General features: G+C 37.6%; 1 protein-coding gene across 2 annotated transcripts in view; it reads right to left on the bottom strand.

Annotated features, from left to right (window-relative positions):
- The window catches only part of EDIL3 (EGF-like repeats and discoidin I-like domains 3), a 595,610-nt gene that overhangs the window by 258,537 nt on the left and 309,983 nt on the right, over window positions 1-27,090 (bottom strand). The window lies entirely within an intron of this gene.

Genomic DNA, 27,090 nt, shown 5'->3' on the forward strand with positions numbered 1-27,090 from the left:
TGTAAATGTTCATTAAAACTAATAAAATTTAATAAAATTAAAAAAAAATAAAAGGAAAAAAAAGAAAGATGTCAATAAAAGTGCGTGCTATTAGTTTCACAAGCATAAGGGTGTTTAATGTCATTTTTTGTATCTGTACTTCTCTGCTTTGACCATCATACTGAGTGGACTTCAAAGTGAATGTGACCAATGGCAGTGCTGAGTGCACCAGAAAGGAAAAAAAGGATTATAGGATAACCCACAACTTTTAAATATGGCCTTAGCGAAATTGAAAGCTCTCTGATGTCTACATTTCTATCCATAATGGTTAAAGATAGACTGGGAGACTAAAATGCAGTATCTCCCCTGTGTTACCTCATCTTCAAAACTGTGGGAGCCAATTTACACTTGATTCACCTTTGATTCCTAAAGCTGTAAATCACAAGTGGGAAGACTGTTCATCTTAAATCAATATTTTTAATTGTAGCATACATTTGATAACAGTATCAATAAACAGTTGCTTACGTTTGCTATGGGAATGCTCTATACATATTCCTTTATGAAAATATCACTGGTAGTGGCAGTTAAATGCTTAGAAATTAAAATGTCAAACTCAGATCAATTAAGAATCAAGACAGAAATTAATGTTGTGTAATAAGAAGTTACAAGGAACTTTTGTGGAGAAGAAAACCATGATTTTCTTTACTTTTATGCTTCAAAGGGGGGAAAACTAGAGAAAATGGCTTAAAAATTAAGAAGTCTGCAAACATATGCTCAAGTGCAAAAAAGTAGCATATTTTCTAGCATATTCTCTTTAGTGCTGGGGGATATGAATAAATTAACTAAAAAGCGAAATAGGAAGGCTAAGGAGAATTGGGAGCTGCTGGAAGACATAAGCAGTGGTGATTACTCAGTAATAGCTTGGTGGTTCATGTTCTGTGTGTTCTAGAGGTCCTTTAATCTAAGTAACTCCAATCTTACATCTGCATTTCAAAAATAAAATTAAATAAATACATGTTAGGAATTAAATTACATTGCCACGCTGGAATAGATTAGCATATGCTCTAAACAATAACCAAAGGGATTTTGCATTTTGTAGTTTTTCTTGAGAAGTTAACTTCATGATTCAGAGAATTTGCATTAATAGAGAAAACAGATATCTCTTGGTTGTTTCATTGTATTATCAAGCTGTTACTCTAGATCTATAAGTGGTTTTCTTTTTTTGTTGTTGCTATGTGGCATCAAGACGCCTGTGACTCCTAGTGACCCTGTGTACAATAGCCCTAAGCCTTGCTCTTTACTGTGCCAATCTTACTGTCTCTGACATACCTATCCCCATTTCCCCAGTCACTGAGTCAATCCATCTGATTCAGGGTTTTCCTATCTTGCACTGTCCCTATACAGCCCCAAGCACGATGTCTGGTCCCTCATTGCAACATATCCAAAGTATGTCAGATAAAGCTTCAGAATCCTTGCCTCCAAGAAGCAGCTTGTGTTCAGCCTCTCTGGGACTAACTTGTTTGTTCTTCTAGCAGTCTATGGTATATCAACACTCTACTCCAGCATTCCAGCTCAAAGGTATCAATTCTCCTTCTATCATCCCCTCAAAGGTATCAATTCTCCTTCTATCATCCCCTCAAAGGTATCAATTCTCCTTCTATCATCCCCTAGTCATTGTCTATCCTTCTAACACATAACAAGTAATAGCAAAGGTAGCTCTCAGGAATTTCATTAACTTTGATAACTAGAGTATATAACTTCAGACATGCTGGGGTTTTGTTTAGTATTAAGTAAAAACAAACAAACAAAAAAACAGACTAGCAATAATACATAGTGTTGTCAAGTATGATTCATAATGACCATATAAACAATAAATATGAACCCTACCTTATTGTGTGCCATATTCACACATCCTGACAAACTAGAGTCCATTGTTGAAGTTACCTTATCAATTCACCTGAGGGTCTTCCTCTCCTTTGCTGACCCACCACACCACCAAGCATCATATCCCTCTTCAAGAAATAGCATCCTCCAGCAACATGCCTAAAGTATGTGAGGTGAAGGTGAAGCCTCCATTCTTGCCTCCAGAGAGCACTTCATCTGCACCCTCTCCAAGACATATTAGTTTGTTCTTTTGAGCATTCATGGGATTAGCTAGTCTCCCCATTAAATTAGCAGATTCCACAGCAGAATTGGAGAATGTTAACACCAGCAAAGAAGCAGCAGAGATAATTCACTTTGCTCATAGAGATTAGAGATTCTCACACCAGCCAGATAAACAGCAGAGAGACATCAACTACTTCAGAAAACCAGAGACCTGACATAAGACAGAGACGACCTTGGGATTGTTACCCCATGGAACTAGAGTTAGCCTTCACCCAAGTTTGTGAACATCTAAGGTTGGAGGAGAGATCTAATTGGCAGGAGTAAGAGCTCTGTGACACAGATGAGAGCCTTGATTACTGAAGGGCCTGTGAGCATACTCTGGATGCTGTCCTAACTGATAAATCCTGTCCTGTCACCAACTGAAATGATATTCTATTAATACCGCTAATAAAACTTAAAATACTAGATATGGTTCTGTATGTTCTGTGAGTTTGGACCCAGAAGTACAGTTGTTGTTGTTAGGTGCTATCAAGTCAAACGTGACTCAAAGCAACCCTATGAACAAACTATCTGAACCCAGTCCTGTCCTAAGCCATCCTCACACTTCGTGACACACCAAAGTTTACTGCAGAAGTTACAGTGTCACTTCACCTGGTTGAGGGTCTTCTTCTCCTTCGCCGATCTTCCATAATTCCCAATATCATGTTCTTCTCCAAGGAATAGCACCTCCTAGCAACATGTCCAAAGTTTGTGAGGCGAAGTTTCATCATTATTGCCTCCAAAGAGAAATCTGGCTGCACCATCTTCAAGATATACCTGTTCATTCTCTTGGCTGTCCATGGGATGTTCAGTGCTCTTCTACCATACCACAACTCAAAGACTTCAATTATTTTTCTGCCATCCTTAATCACTGTCCAGGTCTTGAGTACATAACTAGTAATTGGAAAGACTATGGCCCGAATCAGATGCACCTTCGTCCTCAAACTGACACCACAACTTCTCAATAATTTGGAAAGGTCCATAACGGCAGATTTTCCCAGTGCAATGCATCCTCTTATTTTATGACTGCTCATACCAAGGGTGTTAAATGTGGATCCAAGCAAGAAGAAGAAGGCTGTTGACAGTTTCAGTCTCCTCTCCACTCATCATGACACTGCCTATTGGTCAAGCAGTAAAAAGTTTTGTTTTCTTGATATTGAGACACAATCCATACTGAAAGCTACATTCCTTGATCTTCGCAAAAAGTGTTTCAAGTCCTCCTCATTTCAGCAAGGTTGTTTCATCTGTATAGCATAGGTTATTTATGAGTCTCCCTCCAATCCTTAAGCCACATTCCTTTTGATAGGATCCAGCCTCTCAGATAATTTGCTCAGCATATTAATTGAACAGATATGGAGAAAGAGTACAACCCTGACACACTCCCTTTCCAATTCCAAACAATGCAGTTTCCCCCTGATCCATTTAGACAACAGCCTCCTGATCCAGGTATAAGTTTCACATAAGCACGATCAAGTGCTCTGTGATTCACATTCCAATTTCAGCCACAACTTGTCATGATCCACATGGTCAAACATCTTTGCATAGTCAATAAAGCACAAAGAGACATTCTTATGGTATTTCTTACTTTCAGCCAGGATTCATCTGACATCCTTGGTGCCATGGCCTCTTCTAAATCCTGCTTGAAGTCCTCATAGTTCCTTATATATTACTGTTCCAGCCCTTTTCTAATGATCTTCAGCAATATTTTGCTTGCATACGATATAAGTGATATTGTTTGATAATTTCAACATTCTGTTAGATCAGCTTTCTTGGGAATAGGGACAAATATGGACCTCTTAAAATCCGTTGGTCTAACAGCCATCATCCAAATTTTCTGGCATAGACTGGTAAGTGCATCCAAATGGTATCCCACTAATTCCTAGGGCCTTATTTTTTGCCAATGCTTTCAATGCAGTAAGAAGAAGGGGGGCGGGGGGTGAAAGAAATGGGAAGGATATTTTGTGAAAAAAACATTCAAACTTTGTACACAAATTAGTATAAAATTTAAAAAAAAATGACAAAACAAAAGGCCCACATGATTTACAGTTTCTTCTGTTGCTCAGACTACAAACCTGAGACTAGAAGAAATGAATGATGCCTGGTTTCTGATATTTCCCGTACTAACCAAGAGAATTCCAGGTTCAATAGATTTAAAAATGCAGAGCAGAATTCAAAGAAAGTAAAAGAAGACTAAACTCACTGGGCTGAAACAGTGTGCAGAGAGCCCACCGTTTACATCACCAAGAAAAATTTCTAAATAGAAATTCAAGACATCTCCAGAGACTACCTCTCAGAAAAATAAGAGTCCCTCAGTTCACTTCAATGCCATTGTGTTGGAATCAACTCATAGTTGAGCTTTCATTACGTTTCCCAGACTGTGAAACACATGAAGCAAGACTTATTATCTTTTACTAGCAAAGCAACAGTGGATTTGAATCCCAGAGAGGGGCTGCCTTTGGGCTTTCTATATATAAACAATCATATCCATTAATAATGTTCTCTGAGAACAATTAATGAAGCATTATCGAATGGTCTACACATGTCCTAAAGCAAATGATTTGAAGATAGATCAGGAAGATGGAATGAATGGAAACAAGAATCCCAAGTAGGAAATAGAGTGGTGACATACTTGTAGGGATTGCAATCAAAGGCATGGAGCAGTATTTATATGAATCATTTGTTAGAAAATGAATTTACTTTATAAACAATAGTCTAAAGTACGATAAAATGTTGGAAAATGATGTAAAATTTCTAAAGCCAAAATGGTATAATTAAGGATTTAAGATGTTTAAAAGGTAAATGAAATTGTGTTTGCCTTTTTTTTTTTTTAATTTAGCTGTGGATTTTCAACATCATCTCATATCTTCTTGTTCTGGTCAAATGAAAATGTGCACAATTTTTACTCAAGTATTTACAAATTTTCACAGGATCAACACATGTTCTAACAGCTATATTTAGGCATGTACTACTATAGTGTTATTCTTAGGTATCTCTGAGTTTAGTATGACTAATAGTGACCCTATTAACAACATATGTAAATTCTATCCTATCCTGTGCCATCCTCATCATCTCTAATATTCTTGAGGCTACTAATATTATATGTGAATTTATGCCTTTATGTAATCATTAATATACTTAATTGTTCCAGTATTATCTCTATAGTCAATACTATTATGACTATCATAGTCTATATATATATATATATTTTGTTGTTGTTAAGGCCCATCGAGACACAGGCGACTCATAGTGATGCTATGAAGGAGAGTCCTCAATGCTTGGGTGACTTTTATCCCCTCTCCAGGTTCATAGGGTTTCCAGATGCAAGCTATTATGTAAGTGGGTGCCACTCCTCCTTCCAAGCTTTTTTTAATTGGGGAGCTCCACCCCACTCTCTGTCTGCATTGGGTACCAACCATTAACACATTTGACACATCAGTGTCACAGTGTTCAGCCTCACAGTAACCACAGGCTACCACTATACGGCATCTTGTACACCAGGGCTATACGACCTAGAGGAATGTCTGAACAAAAACAATGAAAGACAGGCCTGAGGGTTGCAGAGTAAAAGTCACCCATCTTTGGCTTGGTAATATCGCTTTCAGTCCACTGGGCCAGCTGATCTCTCTCTATGTTGATGTTATTGTTGTTAAGTGCTGTCATGGGTGTGTGTGTGTGTGTGTGTGTGTGTATTTGTTGTTGTTCTTATGGGCCGTCGAATTGCTTGAGACTCATATAGAACCTATGATCAAAAGCCCTAAACTCTGTTCTGTCCTGTGCCAATCTCCTTGTCTCCGACAGACTCATTCTGATTACCCAGTCACTGAATCAATCCATCTCCTAGAGGGCCTTCCCCTCCTGCGCCTGCCCTCCAACCTCCCAAGCATGATGTCCTTCTCCAAGGACCAGTCTCTCCTTACAACATGACCAAAGTATGTCAGATGAAGCCTTAGAATCCTTGTCTCCAATGAGCAGCCCGGTTTAACCCTCTCCATGATGAATCTGTTTGTTTTCTTAGCAGTCCATGATACCCTCAATACTCTTCTCCAACACCAAAGCGCAAAGGCATCAATTCTCCTTCTATCCTCCTTAGTCATTGTCCAACTCTCTGATGCATAGCAAGTGATTGCAAAGACCATGGCCTGTATCAGACACACCTTAGTCTCAAGAGAGACACCATTGCTCTCCACTACTTTAGAGAAGTCCCTAACAGCAGACTTTCCCATCACAATATATCTTTTTAATTTTCTGGTTGTTGGTGCCAAGAGTGTTGATTGTGGAGCCAAGCAGACTAAAACTGTGAACAATCTCAATCTCTTCACCATCTGTACTGATGCTGCCAATTGGTCCAGTGGTGAGAATCTTTGTCTTCTTGACATTGAACCTCAATCCATATTGGAGGCTGCAGTCCTCGACCCTCTATAGCAAGCACTTCAGGTTCTCTCCAGTTTCAGCAAGCAGAGTTGTGTCATCTGCATAATGCAGATTATTGATAGATCTTCCACCAATCCTGATGCCACATTTCTCCTCATAGAGCCCAGCCTCCCGGATGATCCATTCTGCACAGAGGTTGAAACGGTATGGAGGCAGGACACATCCCTGGTGTATGCCCCTCCCAATTTGGAACCATGCACTGTTTCTTTGCTCTGTTCTCTTGGTCCAAGTATAGGTTTCACATTAGCATGATCAAGTGTTCTGGGATTCCCATTCTTCTCAGAGTCAGCCACAGTTTGTTATGGTCCACATAGTCAAAGGCCTTTGCATAATCAGTGAAGTACAGATAGACATTCCTCTGCTACTCCCTGCTTTCAGCCAAGATCCATCTAACATCAGCTACAATATCTCTAGTACCATGACCCCTTCTAAACCCAGACTGGACTTCTGGCAGTTCTCTGCTGATTTGCTGTTCCAGTCGTTTTTGGATAATCTTCAGCAGAATCTTGCTTGCATGTGAAATCAATGATATTGTTCTATAGTTTCCACACTGTATTGGGTCACCCGTCTTTGGAATGGGAACAAATATAGATCTCTTCCAGTCAGGTGGCCAAGTTGTTGTTCTACACATTTGTTGACATCACTTAGTGAGCATGTCCAGGGCAGCATTTGTCAGCTGAAGCATGTCAATTGGTATATCATCTATTCCAGGGCCTTATTTTTTGCTATTTCCTTCAAAGCAGCTTGAACTTCTTACTTCTTCACCATAGGCTCTTGCTTATATGTTGTTTCATCAAATTCTTCTGTGTCAGCCAATTCCTTTCGATATAATGACTCAGTATATTCTTTGCATCTTCTTTTATTACTTCCTGGATCGTTTAATATTCTGCCTAAAGCAAGATACAGAAATAATTAACTAAGCAGAATGCTATTAATGTTGAATAAACAGCAAATACGCTGACTTGAACATATAGAGAAAATACTAATACAAACCGCAGACAGGACACCAAGGCTCTAAGGAGGTCAGTGACCTGTCAGCATCACAAGCCAATAATAGTCCCAGGTTTGAAGGGTGAGAGAGAAGACTGGGAAAGGAGAAAACCTGCTGGGCATGGAGGATCTGAGGAGGGCTGGTGATATGGAACAAAAGGGATTTTTCTTTTCACTATTTTTATCAACCTGGATAGTCCTTTTCACATATTGCAGCAAACTGAAAACCTAGCTTCCCTTTCAGTCTCATTTTAAAGAGTTTCCTCTGTGATTACATTTTATACTCAAACAATCTTATAGCACTCTCACAGTCTGCCTTGCAACTAGTCCTAGACATGCTATTTTACAGATTCATGCAGTGGTGATTCAGTTCTATCTTGTGTGGCAGAAAGCCCAAACAAAGAGAGTCTTAATGAAGAAAAGAATTGACTTCTTGTCTTTGTTGACCAATCATATGTTGGCCAATGCATGGTCAAGATTTTTTAAAACTTAAAATTCAGTCGATGTCTTTTATAAGGATCCTGCCCAGTGGTGTTCCTGGAGATACCATTTTCTTGTAAACTATTTCAGTGGACTAGCCTGACTCTTGAGAGTCTGTGATTTCTGTCAGTGCTCCCCTCAGTCAATAAAGTTTTCCTTGAAAAAAGCAAACACAACAAAAAACCAAAACAAAAACCAAACAGCAAAAAATCAACAGAAACTATTTCAGTGGAAGTAGAAACAAAATAAATGTTTTGTCCCTATATAAAGATTCTAGGATGAGAGAGTCTAAGGTTAAGAGTTCAATCAAGAGTCCAATCGACTTTCATTGAATTAAATAACAATGAAGCAGAGATCTTTCACATAAGAGTTTGAAGTGTTTTATGTACTCAAATATGGTCCACATGACATAGAAAAATTAGAATGTGGCTTTAATTCCTCTCTGTAAATTGTAGTTGCTCAATAATAATTGAGCCACCTGATCTTACAGTCATGATGGCTTCAACGTTTTGACATCAGGATAGAGGAAGGGATATAGGACAATGAAAAGAACCTGTAGGCTCTGCCACTAAAGAAAGATTCTCACAAATCATCATGAGACACTTCTACTTCTACGACAATGGCCATTTGTAAGTCCAAACCTAGTAAAGAACCAATAAGGAGTTCTGTTGGCATAGTCCATCAGGTGTTGCTCTGCTATTTGGAAGTCTGAATCAACCAGCTATTCTGTGTAGGAAAGAGGGACAGTCTCCTCCCATTATGATTTACAGGCTTGGAAATTCAACGGAGGGTTGCTAGGATTGGAATCTATTTGGACTTGAAGGCAGTTAGTGTGTAAACGTATATGATCCGGTGACATGGGACATTGTAAATGTAAAAAAAACCAAAAAACAAAAAAAAACCCAAGAAACCCTTTCTTTTTCCCAGGCAAAAATCTTTCATTGCAAACTGAGTCCGAAGCAACTCCAAGCTGAACCTCCAGAGAGTTCAGAGGCTGTAAATCGCATGGGAGAAGATGGCTTATCCTTCTGTTATGGAGTCACCGGTGGAGAGTCGAATCACCAAAGAAATTCTGCCTTCAAGTTCTTAGCACAACTCCCCTACTGACTGTACTACATGAGCTCCCTAATCAGCTCATAGTTAGCTAAAATCTTTCTACACCACTTTGGAAACTATATATACCTATACTTCAAGCAGAAGAGACAAGAATCCCTGTTGATACAATTCACAGAGCACTTTTTCTTCTCTTCCCTTTAAGAGTTCCATCAACTTTCATTGAATTAAGCCATGAAGCCAAATGAAGCAGATCTCTTTCACACGAAAGATTGAAATGTCTTATTTACTTAAACAAGGTCTGCATGGAAGAAAAATGAGAATACTGTTTGAACATTTCTCTTTAAATTGTTGTTGTTGTGTAGTGAAGTGCAGTCGAGTTGCAGGCAACTCCTAGCCACCCTATGAATGAAAGTCCTGAACACCTCTTGTATATCTTTCGTCCTCTCTACAGGTTCATAGGGTTTCCAGAGGCAAGCTATTATGGAAGTGGATGCCACTCCTGCTTCTAAGCTTGTTTTAAGCAAGGAGCTCCACCAAACACTGTCCACATGGGTAACCATTCTCGTATTTGATTCATTAGTGTCACAGTGTTCGGCTTCATAGCAACCACGAGTTACCTCTGTACAACAAGTGGACATACCAGAGTTACACGACCCTTACTCTAAGGGTCTTTAAATTGTATATGCTTAATAAATATTGAGTTAATATTAATAAGTAGCATTTCATTATTATGTATAAGGTCACCATGAATCAGAGTTGATTTGATGGCAACCCGCAATAAAAACAACAACACTGCAGATATGAAATTAAGAAAAAATCCTAAAAATTAATGTACTCATCTTTGAAAGTTTATAAAGAAAATTACGTGTGTAATTATATTAAAATAAATACCTTCTTGTTTTGTTATGCAATATAACTATTTATTAGTTACAGAGTTTTCTGACAGCTGACTTAATGTAAATATATTGATTCACTGCTAAGAAGAGTTGTTGTCGTCATTCTTATACCATGGAGTTGGAACCAAACCATAGCTGACCCTCCAGTGGGTTTTCAGAGGCAGTTAATCACATTGGATGGGAGTGTTCATCCTTCTCCAGTGGATCAGTTGGTGGATTCAAAACACTAGCCTTTGGAATTACAGTGTAGCTTTTTACCACTAGGCCACCGGAGGTCACACAAATCTGTAACCTTTCTGAACGTCAATACTTCATTGACTACTGGCATTAGGGATTATAATAAATTAAGTATACCTAAGTCTAACATATTTTTTTCTATTTTTAGAAATGAAAAATATAACATAAGCTCAGATAAAATAAAAATATAAATATGATCTCAGACAAAAATATTCCAAAACTATTAAAACACAAAACACTCATTGAGCTCTGGTGGTGTGGTGGGTAAGGAGTTATACTGCTCACCTAAAGCTGGAATGTCTCTGAAGAATTAAATAAAAATGTAAGTGAGACATTTCAGACCCATTTTCTTAAAAAAATGAGATATTTGACATTATTTTCAACAACCAAAATTACAACCAAAAAACATATCTTTAAGTCTCCATCTATTCTAAGAACATCAATGTTAGACTGAGACAGCTCTAAGAACATCAATGTTAGACTGACACAGCAACTATTTCAATTAAGTAAATCTATTTTAGGAAAACAACAGCAGCAGCAGTAACAACATTAAAAGTAAACACATGGAGAAAATGTAACTAATATAATATTAGAAAAATGTACAAATTCTAAATGTATTCTAAATGCAAAAAAACATGCTAAGGTAGAACAGATAAATTCATTTAATGTTTTTCTAATGGTGTTTCTGGGGTAAGCACTGTCTTATAAATCATTTCAGTGGAAATGTAAACAGGTAAAAAAATATTTTGCCACTGTATATATATAATCTTGTATGAAACCCTCCTTTACTCACTCACTGACTTATTACTATGAAGCCAGGACCAATTCACAACTGATTGTCTAGTGGGCTTTCAGAGGTTGTTACGTGCATAGCAGGAGAATGCCCATCTTTCTTCTATGGAGCCACTGGTGAATTTGAAACATGGATTCAAACTATCAGCCGCCTTTGGAGTAGCAGTGCTACTGTCTATGGACTATGCCACCAAAACGTCCTAAAATTTTCCTTGGTTCACTTAAATACACTAAAAAATTATTCTGATTTAGTTACAAAATTTAAATACACTGTTTTTCACAAAAGATCCTTCGTATTTCCTTCTCCCCACCCACCCATTGAATTGAGCAACATGAAGTTACATGATTAACACCCTACCCCCGCAATCCTCACCCCTTTATTTCCACGCCCCACCCACCACCCCCGCCTTGGATCCTCATACTCATTCTTCAATAATGGTTTTATACAGTATGTGTCCTTGTGGGACTGAGTTAGTTCACTCAGCATAATGATCACTAAATACGCTTTTCAAATCTAATGGAGCACCACTCAACCTCCCTTTCACAAGATGAGGCCCTGAAACTCCCAAATGGATGCTAACATCAAGTTAAAGTTACACAAATTCACACCATCCACTTTACATTTCCACTTTTGGTATAGGGTAGCGAGTTCATTTTCTCATCTTCATGTTGGGATTTTTACTACTGAGACTTTCTCTGTTCTTGTTGTGTGCCATTGTGTCACCTGCAAGTCATAAGGACACTACAACAGCTCTGAAACTTGCTCTAACCTGAGCCATTCAATGTTTCTGACATACTTAGCCCATTACCCCAATCACTGAGTCAATGAATCTCTTTAAGGGTCTTTTTCATTTGTGCTGTCCCTCCACCCTCCCAAGCATGACATCCCCCCTCTCCAAGGACTGATCCCTCCTTGCAACATGCCCAAAGTATGTCAAATGAAGATTACATATCCTTGCCACCAAGGAGCAGCTTGGTTTCACCCTCTCCAGGATGAACCCGTTTGTTTTCCTAGCAGTCCGTGGTGTATTCAATATTCTTTTCCAACACCAGAGCTCAAAGGTATTAATTCTCCTATCATTCCTAGTCAATGTTCAGTTTTCTGATGCATAGCAAGTAATTGTGAAGACCATAGCCTGAAACAGGTGACTTCTCCAGTTCTCTTCAGTACTCTGAAGAGGCCTTTGACAGGAGACTTTTCCAATGCAATCCATCTTTTCCTAGCTGCTGGTACCAAGACTGTTGACAACAAACTGAAGCTGTTAACAATCTCAATCTCTTTACCATCTATCCTGATGCTATCAATTGGCCCAGTGGTGAGAATCTTTGTTTTCTTAATGTTGAGCTTTAATCCATATTGAAGGCTGCAGTCCTTGACCTTTTACAGCAAGTGCTTCAGGCCCTCCTCAGTTTCATCAAGCAAGGTTGTGTCATCTGCATAACACATGTTGTTGAGTCTTCTTCCAATCCTGATGCCACATTCTTTCTCATAGATCTCAGCCTCCAGGACGATCTGTTTTGCATACAGATTGAAAAGTAATGGAGATGCATCGCTGGTATACACTACTCCCGGTTTTGAACCACGCAGTGTTTCCTTGCTCTCTTCTGACAACTGCCTCCTGGTCCAAGTATAGTTTCCGCATAAGCATGATCAAATGTTCTGGGATTCCCATTATTCAGAGTTAGCCACAGTTTGTTGTGATCCACATAGTTAAAAACTTTTGAATAGTCAATGAAACTCAGATAGACTTTCCTCTGGTACTCTATGCTTTCAGTAAGACACATCTATCATTAGCTATAATATCCCTACTACCACACCCACTTCTAAACCCACCCTGTATGTCTGGCAGTTCTCTGATAATGTGGTCATTGTTGGATAATTTTCAGCAGGATCTTGCTTGTCTCTGCTATTAATGATATTGTTCCATAACTTCCTGTAGGAAATCAAATATTATGATCCAAAGAGAGTGACTCAGTTTCCAAGCTAACTCCTTTTTCTTTTTTCCTTATTAATTTGTTAATAATGCTACCTTCATGCTGAAACTTAAAACCCTGAGGTTGTGCTTAAATTTTTTTCATATCTTCCTCCCTCTTGAGCATTACACAATTCAATCACTTGACAGTGATGTCTCCTCTGGACCTCTTAACATTTTATGTTTCAATTTTATTTTTATAGAGGTCTTGCCTTCCACAGATCTTTTTTTTTGGCGGGGTAGTTAGTGGCAAAAGTCTCCTAATTGGTGTCTCTATTCTTAGGTTCCTCATTGTTCAATGTACAATTCAGTGATTATTCAATGAAATTTACTGAATGCTTTATAAGTGAGAATCACTGTATTCAGTATTCATAATACATGTCACTGACATGACATTTTCTCATCTCTGATAGTGTGAGCATTTTACTGAAAATCCTTTAATGTCCATAGTTGCTAACTAGATCCAAAACTGTGTCTTTTTCATTTTGCTATTTTGTTAACTTTCCAGACTTTATTTTTTATTTTATTTATTTATTTTTTGTCTACATCTTTCTTTGTAATATTCAACGTTTTAAGATAATAAGACAAGTTTTTAATGTACCTTGAACTTTTCCCCACTGTCGTTATGTGCCGTCGAGTCGCTTGCGACTCAAAGCGACCCTATATACAACAGTCCTAAAATCTGCTCTGTCCTGTACTAATGTACACACCCACCCAGATTCCCTGAGTCACTGAATCAATCCATGTCCTAGAGGGTCTTCCCCTCCTGTGCTGTCCCTCCACCCTCCCAAGCATAATGTCCCTCTCCGAGGACCTCTCTCTCATTACAACATGTCCAAAATATGTCAGACGAAGCCTCAGAATCCTTGCCTCCAAGGAGCAGCCTGGTTTAACCCTCTCCAGGATGAATCTGCTTGTTTTCTTAGCAATCCATGGTACACTCAATACTCTTCTTCAGCACCACAGCTCAAAGGCATCAATTCTCCTTCTATCCTCCCTAGTCCTTGTCCAAGTCTATGATGCATAACAAGTGATTGAAAAGCCCATGGCCTGTATCAGATGCAGCCATAGTCTCCAGAGAGACACAATTGCTCTCCAATACTTTGCCCACTACCTGTTTTATATTATGTATTCTATTCTTTGTATGATTAACACCCTTAATGTTATTCTCAAAGATAATGGATGAATATAGAATGGACTAACTTCACCTTTAATAATTATACAGTAAATATATTTTGATGTCACTATATTTATTTGGTTCCAATGAAAATTAGCTTTCTTCCTTAAAGACTCCTAAGGTCTGGCTGAAGATTTAACAATATAACATTTAAAACTTAGTCTTACAGGAATGCAGATACTTGCAATATGTTGGTTATTTAATTATGATTTAATTGTTGAAGGTGTAGTGTTATTGAAGACAATTCTTTGGAAATAACCATGCAATAGCTTTTCCACTTCACTGAGACAAGAGAGTCCTAGTGACTGAGCCCATTGGAAGCTGCACTGCTGACTCAAATGTGGTACCTCTCTGGTGGTTCAAATCCACAGGAGATGGATGATTTCCTCCTGTGCAATGTATAGCCTCAAAAACCAACAGCCCCATTGGAGGGTCAGCAGTAAGTCAGTTTCAACACAATGGCAATATGTTCGAGGTTTTGTGGTTTTTTAAAAAAATTGTTGATATTTGTGGATTCTCAATAATATAAGAAGGTTACACAGACTCCACAATGTTGCTTTATGGTGATGAGAAATATTTAAAATATTGGGTAACTCCAAACATCATAATCCCAGGATTTATTAAATATCTAAATAGGATTTACTAAGATATCTGAAGTAGAAAATGCTGGAATTACAATGTTTGGAATTATCCATTGTTTTAAATACTTCATGTTACCATAAAGCAGCATCATGAAGTCTGTTTAAACAAAAGCAAATGAAGTTTATTGAATGTGAGAGAAAGTCTAGGCTGGAGAATGTCCATCCTCAGAGACTCAGAATGAATCTTCGCCAATAGAACCAAAAAAAAGGAGAAATATACTGCTAGAAATGAATGAAAGGTTATAAAATCATAATTGGCTGAAAGAACGTGGGGAGGGTCAAAGATATGCTATCTAGAAGTCTAGCATCATGAAAATGGCAGTGATAAGTGTATAACACATAAGTAGGATTATATGACTGGTAAAGGAATATGCCATGCCATTAATTCAGTGTAATTACAGAATAGGAATAATTTTTTCTGGTAATCTATTAGTAAAATAGACTAGTCAGCACATCCCAGGCTGCCTCAGTTTGTTGAAACATGTCAATAAATATTCCATCAATTCCTGAAGCCAATATCTTCAATATTTTGCCAATGGCTTCAATGCAGCTTGAACTTTTTTCTTCATTACTACTGGTTCTTGATCATATGCTACTTGCTGAAATGATTCAGTGTCAACCAGTTCACTTTGGTACAGTGACTCTGTGCTTCCCTCCCATCTTCTGCTTCATATGTGGATACCTGGGTTCCAGTTCTGACCTAATTGAGACATTCCACGTCTGGCTCTCTCCACGTTTGCAAAGAATCCCTTGTAATTTTTCTGTGTTTGGAATTTAAAGACCTCTGTCTGAGGACAAAGAGGAAAGAGGAATTGTTTAGGAGTAAATAAATATACACTTTTGGGAACAGAACAGTCACTCTATAAAACCATAAGCAAACTCATGATGATCTCACATCCAAAAATTAACACACACACACACACACACACACACACACACACACACACACAGGAGTATGTGTGCACATGTACACATATGCACACACACAGAGCACAATGACTACTTAGGTCTGAACCCCAACTCTGCTACTTACTACGTGAGTGGCTACAAACAATCTACATCTCTCTCTGTGCCTGTGTTTTCTCCATTTGAATATTGGGATAGGATCAGTTCCTACTGGTATAGAATTGCTAAGTGAATATCCGTAATGTAATGGAAATGGTACATGATACTAGGCTTAAGGAAATTCACTTCTAATCACGGTATGAGTGAACAGAACACATTTATCCCACATTGATGTCTAACTACATTCAGTTAGTTATAAACAGCAACAACAAACTCTCCCCAATGGAAATGGTTTCAAATTAATTGCTGCCTCGAGAAAATAAAGCTTTCAGGATTAGGCCAAATGACTGGGTACTCGCTCACATTTTTCAATACAAGGCGGTTTTCAGTGAGGCATTGGGGCAGAACAAATTTGCTCAGTGTCTACTGTGAAAATAAGGGATTCCTTCAGCCCAATCCAAACAGTAATCCCACTAGTTCCCAGAAGATAAACAGGAAGAGACAACTGAACGTTTAGCTCAAGCACTCACTTTTCCACAGCTTCTTTGCTTTTCTCACCTCCAGGGATTTGAAGACAAGCTCTCTGCTCTGGCAGGAGGTCCTATTGCACTCCAACTGTGATGCATCCTTGAACTAGAGATAGTTGCTGACACTAACTCATAATCAGTATTTCCCATAGGCAGTTCTCATAAGCAGGTTTAATAGCTTTTGTTGAAGCTGGATTCAGCTTCATAAGGGAATATTAAGGAATGCTTTTGGCAATGCAGGAGAAAACTTAGAATAAGGAACTCTGAAAACTGACAGAGACTCTGACTGCTTGTATCCCCCAAAGGCTCCCAGGATAGTCACATGAAGAGATAGAAACACAGGGAAGCTGAGTAAGTTTGCCCTCATTGTGAGCTGGGTGAACCATAAAATTGGAGACTCCAGACATTATTTATTTCAGGCTTTTATGACAATATTAAATTGCTGTTTTCAATTGATTCAAATTATCTCTATTAGATACTGTTAATATTAAAAAAATAGAAAATAACTCTGGTAATATTCATGAGACAAAATAAATTACCCATTAAACACTTAAAAATCTCAATTTTATAAAACAAATACAGTTAGACACATCTCTTCAGGGCAAAATATATAGCAAAACAAAATGTGTATGAACAGATGAATGAAATGATTTGTAAAAATTAACTCAAATCTCAATTAAAAAATGTATAGCATGTATAGTCAAAAGGTTTTGTTTTTTTTAAAAAAAAAATAGATTAACAGATTGTTGTTGTTGTTGATATGTGCCACGGAGTAGAAACTGACTCATAGTTGACCCTTCAGCAAGTTTTCAGAGGCAGTAAATTGCAAAGGAAGATGATTACCTATCTTACTTCCATGAAGCAGCTAGTGGATTCTCACCATGCACCATCATGTTGGCAGCACCACTCCTTACCACTAGGACACGATGCTGTTGCTGTTGTTAGGAAATGTCAAGGTAAGTACAACTCCTAGAGACCCTATGAGCAGCCAACCTGAACCCACCCCTATCCTATGACAATCTCATCACCTTTGATGTACTAGAGCCCACTTCTGAAGTAACCATGTCAATCCATTTCATTGGAAGACATTTTCTCCTTTTCTGACCCTCGATCTTTCCAAGCATGAGGCCCTTTTCCAAGGAATAGCCTCTTCTAGCAGTATGTCCAAAATCTGAGAGATGAAGCTTCACCATCTTAGCTTCCAAGTGACACTCTGGCTGCACTTTCCCCAAGATACACCTCTATGTACTTTTTGCTGCCCATAGGATAGTCAATACTCTTCTCCAATCCCATAATACAAAGGAATAAATTATTCTGCCTTCCTTATCCATCGTACAGCAATTTGATGCATAGTAGGTGATTGAGAAGACATGGCTTGAATTATGTGTACTGTAGTCATAAAAATGACATTATTGCTTTTCAGCATTTTGGAGAAGTCCATAACAGTGAACTTGCCCAATGCAATATATTTCCTGACTACTGGCACCAATGATGATGACTGTTGATCAAATCAAGATGAAATAATTGATAACTTCAGTCTCTTTTTTTTATGTGTTTTTTTAAATTTTTTTTTGTTTTTTCTTTTGTTTTCTTTTTTGATAACTTCAGTCTTATCTCCATCTATGATAATGTTGAGTCTTGGTCCTATGGTGAGGACCTTTATTTTCTTGATGTTGAGATGTAAATCATACCGAAGGCTGTATGCCATACTGAAGGCTGTTGTAGCTCCCTTAAAACAATCTCATCTTTTTATAAAACAAGTTAAGATAAATTCGTTTTCTTCAGGGTATAATAATACAGCAAAGCATAATATGAACAGATGAGTGAAATGCTTTGTCAATGTTCACTCAAATTCTAATAAAATGAGGTATATTAAACAGTTTTAAAATAGATCTATAGATTAGTTGTTTATATATTGAAAGTTTTATTATTGGTGTTGATAGGTACCATCGAGTTTACTAAAACTCACAGTGACACTATGAATAACAGATCTGGACTTTGTCCTAATTTATGCCATCATCACAATTTCAACCAAGCTCTAGTCCATTGTTAGAGTCATTGTGTTGATCTGTTTGAAGGTTTCACTCTCTTTTGCTGACTGTCTACTTTTCCAGTATGATATCTTTTTCCAAGGACTGACTCCAAAGTATGTGAGATGAAGTTTTACCATCTTTGTTTCCAAGGATCACTTGGTTGTAATTCCTACAAGACAGATTAGTTTGCTCTTTTGGTAGTCAATGGATATTCAACATTCTTCTCCAACAACACAATTCAAATGCAATGGTTCTTTTTATGTCTTCCTTATTAACTGTGTAACTTCTAATTGTCTAGAAAGCCACTGAAATGACCATGGCTTCATCAGGCATACCTTAATCTTTAAACTTACATCCTTGCTCTTTAGCACTTCAAAGAGGTTACTGAACATTGATTTATCAATGCAACACATCTTGAGGTTGACTGTGGATCCAAGTAAAATGAAATCACTGACAACATCAACCTTTTTTACAACTATGATGATGTTTCCTATTGACCCAGTGGTGAAGATTATTGTATTCTTGATGTTGAGGTGTAGCCTGCATTAAAGGCTATTGGCTTTAGTCTTTGTCTTCTGCAATGAATGCTTCAAATATTCTTGACTTTCTTCAATCAATGTGTGTCATCTGTAGAAGGCTAACTATTGATAAGTCTTCCTTTATTCCATATAAATAATTCTTGTTCTTTTAGTCCAGATTTTAGAATTATTTGGTCTGCATACAGATGGAAGAGTTCAGGAGAAAGTAAACAACCCTGGCAAACACCTTTCCTGATTTTAAATTATACAATGCAGAGATGTTTACAAGCCTCATTCTACCAGAGTCCTATATAAGTTCTTGGAATCTGAAAGCTTTACACTCTTTTGGGACTCTCACTCTCCTCAAACATGTCATCCAATTGCACAACAAAATCAGTCTACAAGATCCTGGCTCTTAGTCCACCAGTCTTTGCAACATCGACCTGCATCATCCACATCATTTTCCTGGCATGTATGAGTTTCTGTGAAACTTTCCAGTAAACCATTGAAGCCAATGGATGCAGAAGAATAGAGGAACTGAATTAAGAAAGAATAGTTGACGTCAAAAACATGGAATTATAAAAAAAATCATGGAGTTATATAGAAGATTAAACATTTGGAATTCTGTTAACTTTTGCCTTTAAGTAACTGGTAGTGTGTTACTTATCTTTAAAGAGATTGTAAATGCGACTTGAATCAGAAATGGGATTCACTAGAATGGGACTTTGGAGAAAAAGAGATAACAAACAAACTGAGAAACCTCTCGTGTCTGGATGGGATAAGGAATACCTACAGATTAATGTAGCTATTATGTTGCAGTAAATTATCAAGGCAAAAGTTACTCATATGATATGAAATTAGTAGACCTAACTCCTGAGAAGCTGGTATATTGGATGCATATGAAAATATGCAGTAATAATGCAAAAGTGAAACTTATAATTCCTTGGTTTCTGCTATCAGCAGTGGCAGAAAATGCAAGGGAAAATAATGTAGTAATTGAGGTGTCTGATATCAGCTCTGAATTGTTTAATCAGGACAGAATTATGTCCTTAAACCTCAGGATCTATACAGAAACAAACAAACAAACAAACAAGAAACCCCTACAACATGAAAAGCAACTGGAACTACCCTGACCTTGGCAACCAAAAGGCAGAAGAGCAGAATCAAAATCAAACTTAATCACAGACTGTACCCAGCATATCAAGTTAATTGTCCCCTCTGGGTTAATCTATTTTGTAACTTAAATGTGTAATATCATTTGTGACTTTGCTCTGCAGAGAGTTGTCAGTCATGCATCAACCCAAACATACTCCTTCATTCTGCAGCTTTCAGAGCCATATATGCTATCCCTGTATAAGTCGCTCTTCAAATCCATTTTAGTAGTAGATCGTCAGGAAACTGCTGATAATGCTCTACAGATTTATGCATTTCCTCTATGCCACACCTTCTGGTTACAACAGTTGTTGATCCATATATACGAAAGATGACGTCTATAGCACCCACATGCTTAAGACATTCCTGACATTATCAGTGGACATTATCCATTTGACACAAATAGGATTCTGTTTATGTAGCCAATATAAAATAAAAATATAAAACAGATTAATGCTTGAGCATTCTCTTATAGCTATTTTAATTTTCATGAAAAGGTAAACAATGCTCCAGTAGTCTATCTATTCTGCTCAACATTTCCATTCACCTTTCAATGATCTGCCTATGTCCAAATATTGTAATTTGATAGGTGTAACTGGTAGTTTTTGGTGTTATAAGCAGAAAGGTTGTTTTTTTTTTCTTTTTTTGTTATTCTTTAAGGCTAATTTAAATCAAGCTTCTTAAAGTCCAGCATATGGAGAAAAATATATAAGTGACTGCAGGCATTTTTGGTTTTGTGATTGAAATATAAAGTAGGCAATATAGGGGAAAAGAAAAGTGAGGTCAATTAGATCATTCGAGAAGGGTATAAAGAAGCTGAATCTGCAGGAGATTCAGGAAAGTCAATAGATGAACCCAGCAGTACATGTGCCCAGGCACAGAAGCAGAAGACAGCTCATTACACATTAACAACAGGATTAGGTCAGGTCAGTAAGGCCCCGGGTGCTGGGAGTAGGGGATAATGTACCTTAGAGACAAGAGAACAGATTCCAGATGCTGTTTATTTTAAATTTGTGTTAATTGTTTTATAAGTATCCACCTATAGAGAAGGAAGACAAAATATGAAAAGAAAATCCTGTAATGCTAATAAGCAAGTAAAGTGTGCTACTAGCATCCATGCAAATTAGAGACCCAATACATTATTTTTCATTATAGAGTGCCAGGTTAATTTTACTTAATGCTAAGAAGATCTTGTTTTATAAATTATAACAGCATTTACTTGAATATACTCAATGATGTATAGAGCTTACTGGAAACACAAAAATAAAAATACTGATTTTCCATGAGAAGTTATTGTTAGAAGAGAATAAAAGGACAAAAAATATTAAAAGAAGCAACTTACTAATATCTAGTTGTAATTAGCCTTAAGGAGCGTTAAGGTGTGTTGCTATGTGGTGTAGGAACCATCTCTTAGATGACCCTCCAGCAAGTTTCCTGAGGCTGTACATGGCACGGAAAGAGACTGTACATCTTTCTCCAAGTAGCAGCTGGTATATGAACTGCTGGCCCTTGGGTTGGCAATGCAACTCCATATCATTTAGCTACTAGAGCTTCCTGATGGTGTAGTAGTTGCTAACTGAAAGGCCAACTGTTTGTCCCTAATAGCAACTCAGTAGGATCAAGTTGCACCAGTCTGCTTTTGCAAAGATTCACAGTCAGGAAAGTTCTACTCTATGAGAACACTAAGGTCATTAGGAGTTGAAAGAGATTCTGCAGCGTGCTTTTGGTTTTGGTTTAGAATCAGCTTTAAGATGTTTAGAAAGGATGGGTATATACCTAGGAGTCTCTATCTCTCTTTCTCTCTCTCTCTCAGTGTGCGTGTGTGTGTGTGTGTGTGTGTGTGTGTGTGTGTACACAAAATATGTCAGATGAAGCTTCACAATCCTTGCCTTAAAGGAGCATCCAGATTTAACTGTCTCTAGGATAAACCTGTTTGTTTTCTTAGCAGTCTATGGTATATTCAATATTCTTCTCCAACAATACAGCTCAAAGGCATCAATTTGTTTGTTCTTTTGGCTGTCCATGGAATGTTCAGAGCTCTTCTCCAACATCAGAGCTCAAAGACACCAATTCTTCTTCTGTCATCTTTTTTCCTTGTCCAGCTCTCAGATGCAGAGCCAAGCATGAGAAAGATTAAGGCCTAAATCAGATGTGTCTTACTCCTCAAACTGACATCATTACTCCTCAATAATTTGGAGACATCTCTAACTGCAGACTTTCCCAGTGCAATGTTTAAAGTAATATTTATAGCTATATTAATTATTTCTTATATATTATTATTTACACAGGAGTTGCATCCATTCCCGAAATAGCTTGCCTCTGGAAACTCGATGAACTTGGAGAAATGATGAAAGTTATACAGTTGCTCAGATCTTTCATTCATAGGGTCGTTTTGTGTCTTCTATGACTCAATAGCACTTAACAACAACAACAACAACAGAGAGCTCTGTGGGCCTGGTGGATAGAAAGTTATGCTACCAAGTCAAAGGTGGGTGATATTAATCTATGGCCATCAGGCCTGGTTTTAATTGTTTTTGGTCAAACTTTCTTCTAGATCGTATAACCCTGGTCTGTCCATTTGTTATACAGAGATAACTTATGGTCGCTGTGATGCTGAACACTGTGACACTGATGTGTCAAATGCAATAATGGTTACCCATGGTGGAAAGTGTTTGGTGGAGCTCCCCAATTAAAACAAGCTTGGAAGCAGGAGTGGCTTCCATTTCCAAAATAGCTTGCCTCAGGAAACCCTATGAACTTGGAGAAACACTGAAAGCTATACAATTATTCAGGTCTTTTGTTCATAGGGCCGCTATGAGTCATCTCATCTACGACTCCACACACACTTAACAATGACAGTAACACATAATGAATACTTAACTTTCAAAAGAAAATTATGGCTTGATTTTATTTTTCATTTTCAGTCCAAAGAAATCTTTGGAGTCAGAACTGACTCATAGCTAACCTTTCGGTGGAGTTTCAGAGTCTGTAAATCACATGGGAGGAGACCGCTCATCTTTCTTCTCAGGAGCAGCTGGTAGATTTGAACTGCTTGCTCTTAAGTTAGCAACATTCACACATGTGTGTGTGCACACGTGCACACCCCCTCCCCCCCATAGCTCTGGTGGCCTAGTGGCAAGAAGCTGTGCTGCAGTCCTGAAGGCACACAGTTCCAGCTGCTCCATGGGAGAAGGATGGGTAATCTCCTCCCACGTCATTAACTGCCTTTGAAAACTCGCCGAAAGGCATGCTATGGGTTGAGTCTGACACTATGATACACAATAACAACAAAAATATCTACATCTATTTGCATATAGTTTACATATTATGCTGGCACTCACTGCCTTCCAGTTGGTTCTGGCTCATAGTGACCCTCCAATAAGTTTCTGAAGCTGTGAATCTTAAAAGGAGGTAATGTTCATTTTTCTCTTTAGAAGCAGTTAGTGGAATTGAACTCCTGAAGATGTGGGCTGTGGCTGGCAGTTGTTTTATGGATTAATGAACTACAACACCAGAGTTCCTTATTGTATGTATAAAATGATTTATTATCAAGTAACAAAACAACTTATCAAGTCAGAAACTGTTCAGAGGTGACCTTTTCTGAGCCTATAAAAGGGTTAGGAGTAGAGAGCTCATCTTTATCCTGTGGAGAAACTTGTGGATCTGAACTGCCTGCCTTTGAGTTGGCAGTGCAACTTCTTACTAACTAGGTCATTAGGTTACACTAGTATAAAGCATAGAGGTAAGAAACTGTCTCACAATCCACAAGGCACATAGTTCAAATCCACTAGCTGCTCCATGGAAGGATGGGCAATCTCGTCATGTGTGATTAACTATTTCTGAAAAGCTGCTGGAGGATCACCTATGGGCCAGTTCCAAACTGATGGTACACAATACCAACAACAATAGGTACACATTAATATAACAATTTAATACATAATATGATGGATGGTTCTCTCTTCCTGAATCCTTAAGGAATTACCAAAATGGATAGTGTTTTAAAAATAATATGGTTCAACAAAATGTCTATCAGAGCACGTAAGACGAGGCCATGTATACTCTATTGTGTTTACTCTGCTAATAATGCTATTCCTTCATAGATTCTGAACCTCATGAAGACAAATGCTGTTACTTAGGGAGCTCTGGTGGCTTAGTGGTAGGAAGCTGCACTGCAAACTCAATGGCAAGTAGTTCAAATCCACCAGATGTTGTGCAGGAGATAGATGATGGGTAGTCTCCTCCTTATAATTTACTGCCTTGAGTTGATTCTGACTCGATGGCAAACAATAACAACAATGGCTTAGTAGAGAAAAGAGCACATAGACACTGAGTAAATGGTTCGTTGGTTTTTTTTTTTTAATGGAGACAGTAATAAATGACTAAGAATAATTTTGTAATGACTATTATAAAAGAATATATATTAATTTAATAAAGGAAAATTTTAAAAACAGAAAATTATACTGAAAATGTTTCTCCATATGGTTATTAAAAATAACATAAATAAAAACCAAGAAATAATTATTTTTAAAAACAAATAAAAAGTAATCCTTCTTACTGACTTTATTCAGGTAGCAAAGAACTTAGAAGATTTAGTAAGATTTCAAATTTTTTAATGTCATAACCAAAATTTCCATAAATACAGAAAGCTTGCTCTTTCTTATATATTACGCTGAAAGAATAAAAGATATTCCAGGTCACTTATGAACTAAATCTAGGTGAAGAAATAAAAGTCAGAGAAACTTTTAAAAAATGGGTAAAACTATGCTTATTTAACTCCATTTATTGTATTACCCCTTAAATCTGGAACCAATTATAACATTGTGGTACTATCAATAATTTCATGCTGAGAGTGTAAATTTAAAATAGCAATTTCAATTTTCATTTCATCAAGAAGAGGAAGAAAATGAAATTTAATACTAATTATTGCATGTGCGTCAAACACCTGAAAGATTAGGGGAGTACTGTGCTCATTATAAGTGAGTTTAAGCAAAGTGCTCAAATGTTTCATTTGAAAGATTGAATATAAATAAAATTATTTGACAATAGAAATTAATAATGAATGCTCAAATACAGGACATTTAGTACATGATTAAACTTCCCAGAGCTTCTTCGGTATGATTTTTCATATGTAAAAGAATAACATTTTAGAAAAATAACTTAGAAAGTAAGTAATTTTAAAACAATACAATAGTAAAACATATACATTCATGTAATTAAGAGTAAGTTATTTATTATGTAACAATGTTGAGTTTTGCTTTTTCCAACTATTTTTGGTGAGAATTATTCCTAAGATTTTGTTATTGGTGTTAGATGTTGTCAATCGAGTATGACTCATAGCAATCTTATAAACAACAGACATGAGTCCTGTCCTATCCTGTGCCATCTTCATCATCTCTAGATACACTTGAGTCCATTGTTTCAGTCACCATGTCAATCAATTTCATTGGGAGTCTTTCTTTCACTGACGCCTCACCTTTCCATGCCCGATATTCAAAGAAATAAGCAACATGCCCAAAGTATGAGAGACGAAGCTTCACCAAAGCACTTCTCCAAGATTTGTTTCATATCTAATTTCAAATAAGTGCTCAGAAAGTGATATAAGTTGTTGGCCCAACTATTTTTTACATTATAGTTGAAAAATAACTTAAAGCCTCAGTTTATTACTGCTACTTTCTGTTTTGGAAAAACATAAGCACTTGGTAAAAATATACACATATAAGTTTCACATAAACACCATCTGTTCTGGGATCCCCATTCTTCTCAGATTTAGCTACAGTTTGTTGGGATCTACACAGTCAAATGCATTCAGTAGTCAATGAAACACAGAGAGACATTAGTTTGTTATTCTCTGCTTTTAACTAAGACTCATCCAATATTAGTTATAATGTCATTGCCTCTTCTAAACCCAGACTGCACTTCTGGAAATTCTCTGTTGATAACGCTGTTACAGTTGTTCTTAGATAATTTTCAGCAGGATTTTGCTTGCATGTGACATTAGCGATATTGTTTGATAATTTCTGCACTCTGTTGTTGGGTCATCTTTCTTTGGAATTGGAATAAGTATGGCTCTCTTCCAGTCAGTTGCCTAGGTGGTTATCTCCCAGATTCTTTGGCATAGCTTGGACCAGGAGGCAGTTTTCAGGACACGACAAAGAAACACTGCATGACTCAAAATTGGGAAGGGTGTACACCAGGATGTGTCATATCTCCATATATATTCAATCTATATGCAGAACAGATCATTTGGGAGGCAAAGCTCTATAACAAAGAATGTGGCATCAGGATTGGAGGAAGACTCATAAACAATCTGTGTTATGCAGGTGATACAACCCTGCTTGGTGAAACTGAGGAGACCCTGAAGCACTTGCCTACAGAAGGTGAGGGCTGCAGCCTTCAATATGGAATGAAGCTCAACATCAAGAAACAAAGATTCTCACCACTGGGCCAGTTGGCACCATCATGAGAGATGGTGAAGAGACTGAGATTTTTACAAGCTTCAGTTTGCTTGGCCCCACTGTCAATACTCTTGGGGTCAGTAGTGAGGGAATCAAATTTCATTGGGAAAGTCTGTTGTCAGGGACCTCTCCAGGGTACTAAAGAGCAATGGTGTCAGTCTGGAGACTAAGATGCACCTGATTCAAGCCATGATCTTCACATCAGAAAACTGGAAAATGACTAGGGATGATAGAGAATTGATGCCTTTGAGCTGTACGGCACTGAATAGATCATGGACCATTAGATTAATCTTGGAAAGGATAAAATCAGGCTGCTTCTTGGAGGTAAGGATTCAGAAGCTTTTTTTTTTTTACATACTTTGGGCACACTGCAAGGAGGAACCATTCTTGGAGAGGGACATCATGTTTGGGAGGGTAGAGGGACAGCGTAAGAGAGGAAAAGCATTGATGAGATGGATTGTCTCAGTGACTGGGGTAATGGCTGTAGGTTGGCTCAGAATAGAGGAGGGTTCAGGATTGTGGTATATAGTGTTGCTATGAGTCACAAGAAACTCAACAGCACATAACAACAACAACAATAAATATACATGAGAATATGAATTT

This window comes from Elephantulus edwardii, unplaced genomic scaffold (assembly GCF_000299155.1).
Source record: "Elephantulus edwardii isolate Elephantulus edwardi_28Jun2011 unplaced genomic scaffold, EleEdw1.0 scaffold00082, whole genome shotgun sequence".
NCBI lineage: Eukaryota > Metazoa > Chordata > Mammalia > Macroscelidea > Macroscelididae > Elephantulus > Elephantulus edwardii.